The sequence below is a fragment of the Galeopterus variegatus genome, unplaced genomic scaffold (genome assembly GCF_000696425.1).
Source record: "Galeopterus variegatus unplaced genomic scaffold, G_variegatus-3.0.2 Scaffold9449, whole genome shotgun sequence".
NCBI lineage: Eukaryota > Metazoa > Chordata > Mammalia > Dermoptera > Cynocephalidae > Galeopterus > Galeopterus variegatus.
In genome coordinates, this window is record NW_007735560.1 from 63672 (window position 1) to 67519 (window position 3848).

Below are 3848 nucleotides of genomic sequence, written 5' to 3' on the forward strand. Positions count from 1 at the left end.
CGGTAGGATGATTCATATCTCCACCTAGATTTAAGTGTGGCCACATTACTGTGGGTGGATTGTAGGTAGGACATACAAAATCCAGGTAATGGTGAAGGGTGGGAGAGAACAGAATGAGCCACTGAATCAGGTGGCCCTGGGGAAGGGCTTGGAGAAGACACCCTCTCCTTGCCATGTGATCCCCCAAAATTGAACCATAAGGAGTGTGGCAGGTCTGTTCAGAAGGCTCTGTCTGTTGCTAAGAAAACACCCCATTTTCCAACCAGGGCACTTTGGCCTCCCCCGACTCCCAGAGGAGTCAGGATGGGCCACTGTGATGTCTGAGCCACCCCTGCCAGGACAGGGCTAGACAGGCTGGGGATCTCGCTTGCTGACCAAATGAAGCATAGGCTGTGGCTGCTCATTGTTCTGCGCAGGGTGTTTATAGGGAGGCCAGGGGCCCTGGGACAGACCACGGGGCACTGCTGACATGGTAAAGGAGACCAGGAAACCACAGCTCACCGGAAACACCAAATCGGGGAAGAAGAGGAAGAACCCCTCTCCACCGAAGTCCAGAGGAAAGGGCAAGGTGAGATGACCCCCCAAGCTCCTTCTCGTCTTCCCCTTGACTCCTTTCTCCCAAGACTCCTACCCTGTCCTCGCCTGGTACAACCCCCTCAGCCCACTCGCATTCTCAGGAAGCCCCTGTTCCCATCCCTTCTCCATCGTCTTCCCCAAACCATTGCCCTTCTGTGATCTCCCTGTTGTCCTTACAGGGGCCCAAGACATCCGTGATACTTAAACCATCCGTGAAACTTAAAAGACCCCTTCAAGAGAGTGTAAGGACAGAAGCCACTGCAAAAATTATCACCCCCTCAATTAAACCCCAAAAAGGGAACGGGCCTACACTATTCAGCCACTATCAACAGCTGAATGAGGAACTGCAGTAAAAAGTGTCATAGCAGGTCCCAAAGGACAACGAGATTTGTCCTTGCACTTCGGGTGAAGAGGAGATCCCCGGTCCCAGTGATGACCTGGGTAGCCGCTAAATTAAGAGTGAGACCAGAAACCTTGAAGTTATCTGCCCTGGATTGTGGCAATTGAACCTATGAGGACTTGCCTGAACTTTGGTCCCCCTTGCAGCTGCAGCCCAGCCTCATAATCGGGCCCCTGTAACTTCCAGGCCTCAGCAGGTGGCTCAGCACCCTCCTGTCTCTGCATCTCCGCTTAGTGACCAGGCTGCACATTCAACTCTATGTGGCTCCACTGCCTATGCTAGTCCTGTCTCCCTACCTTGTGCTCGGGTTCAGACAGAACCTCACGTTTGACTGGTTTTGCAACGAAACCTGTGAGGACCAGAACATCCCTGCCCTGCTGCCTCACCACGCCTGACATTTTCTCCTCTTCTCACCGCTTCAAGCAGGCCACTTTAGGGTTCAAATTCCACTCTGGCACTTGCTGCTCCAGGTTGAGGATGAACGACAAGGCCTGATGCAGGAGGAGCAGTTTGGTCTGGGGCTTCTCACCGTTGAGGTGCAGCTGGCACATGCGCCCCAGCTCCTTAAAGGCTTCTTTGGTGTCTCTGATCTCCAGCTGCTCATGGGGGTTACTGGTCAACCGGCGCTCCTTCTCCCACTCAGCCTTCTGCTCTGGGGGCAGAAGGTCAACCTCATCTGGGCTCGTCCGTGTCCGGGGGCCTTCGACTCCTCCTCCTCTGAGCTGTCAGCCACCGACGTGTTCTCCTCGTCCTCCGTCTCCTCCCGCTTGATTGCGCTGGCACCCCTTGCCCAGTCCGTTGTAGGAGGCGGGAGCGCTCAGGGAGGGCGCTGGTCTAGCTGGGGAGGTATTTTTTCTAGTTTTATTGAGTTGTAAGTGACAAATAAAATTGTCTATATTGAAGGTACGGAATGTGGTTTTGATATACATATGTACTATGAAATGATTACCACAATGAAGTTAGCACATCCATCACCGCACACAGTTATTTTTGTGAGTGTGCTGAGAACATGTAAGATCTACTCTTAGGAAATTTCAAGTATACAAAACTGTGTTAACTATTGTTACCAAACTGTTCATTAGATCCCCAAAACTTACACATCTTGTCACTGAAAGGTTGTAGCCTTTAACCAACATCTCCCCATTTTCCCCACACCTGAGCCCCTGGCAACTACCATTCTACACTTGGATTCTATGAGTTTGACTTCTCCTATCTGGCCTTTATTATTTTGAGGTACATTTCTTCTATCCCTATTTTGTTGACAGTTTTTATTGTGAAAGGCTGTTCACATGATTTCAAATGATTTTGATGATGTTCAAATGATTTTCCTGCATCCACTGAGATGGTCATGTGATTGTAATCCGAAACTCTGTTGATGTGGTATATGCCTCTTACTGATTTGCATATGTCGAACCACTCCTGCATCCCAGGGATAAGTCCTACTTCACCATGGTGTATGAACATTTCACTGTGCAGTTCCATTCGGTTTGCTGATATTTGAGGATTTTTCTGTCTATTTTCATCACAGCGATTGGGCTGTAATTTTCTTTTCGTGTAGTGTCCTTGTCTGGTTTTGATGTCAGAGCAATGTCGTATAACTTCGTATAATGTATGCTATACGAAGTTATTACGGTCAGTCTCATTGTGGTCTCCTTTACTTCTGAAGGAGAGCATTGCTGGTTATAGTATTCTTGGTGGGCCATTTCCTTTCTTTTAGTACTTTGAATATACCATCCCACTCTTTCCTGGCCTATAAACTTTCTGTTGAGAAGTCTGCTGTTAGTATGCTAGGGATTCCCTTATAGGTGACTTGACACTTTTCTCTCACTGCTCTCTCCCTCTCCCTCCTTCTTTTTTCTCTCTCTCTCTTTTTTTTTTTGACTTTTGCCAATTTGACCATAATATATTGCAGGAGGACATTTCTTGTTTTCGGTGGGGTTGATCCTGTTTGAGGATCTCTGAGACTCTTGAGTCTGGATGACCATATCTCTCTGAATACTTGTGAAGTTTTCAGCTATCATTTTGTTAAATAGATGTCTAACGACTTTTCCTTCTCCTAGGAATTTATCCATTATATTCTAGGTTATGCAATTTATTGGCATGCAGTTATTCATAGTAATCTCATAGTACTTTGCTTTTCTGTTGTAGCAGTTGTAATGTCTTCTTTTTCATTTATATTTTGGATTGAGTCCTCTCTCTTTTTTGTTGGTTAGCTAAAAGTTTGTCGACTGTTTGTATTTTCAAAAGTCCGATTTTTAGTTCTGTCGAGGTTTTAGATCTTTTTTTCTCTGTATTTTTACTCTAATCTTTATTATTTCCTTCTTCCTGCTAACTTTGGGCTTAGTTTTTTTCTTTTTGTAGTTCCTTCAGGTGCAAAGTTAGGTCATTATTTAAGATCCTCCTTTTTTTTTAAATGTAGGAGTTTATCGGTGTAAACTTTCATCTTTGAAGTACTTTTGCGGAACTCCGTAAGTTTTGGTATGTTGTATTTCCGTTTTAATCTGCTGTAAGATTTTTTTTTTTTTACTTTTTATTTATTTTTTCATGTGGGTTAAGTGAGCCTTTATTAGAATGTTGTAGCAGTTGTGTTTGAAGAAGGCAGGCCTGCAAATTAAGGATTTTAAATTAAACTCCCTAACTGCATCAACAGAAAAACAGGACTGGAGCTGCACTGGAGGACAGAGGGACCCAGTTCTCACATGGACGTACACCTGTGCATGGACACCAGACGCCCTCACTATGCATGGAGCTGGATCAGTTGGCGGTAGACACAGAATGACTTCTGCCTTTCATCGTGGAACTGGTTTTTATTTATTTATTTATTTATTTATTTATTTATTTATTATTTTTTATGAAGGCTATGGGAAGCAGA

General features: G+C 45.3%; 1 pseudogene; it reads right to left on the reverse strand.

Annotated features, from left to right (window-relative positions):
- Positions 1-1254: 1254 nt before the first annotated feature.
- LOC103609305 lies at positions 1255-2619 on the reverse strand (annotated as a pseudogene).
- Between the last annotated feature and the right edge of the window lie 1229 nt (positions 2620-3848).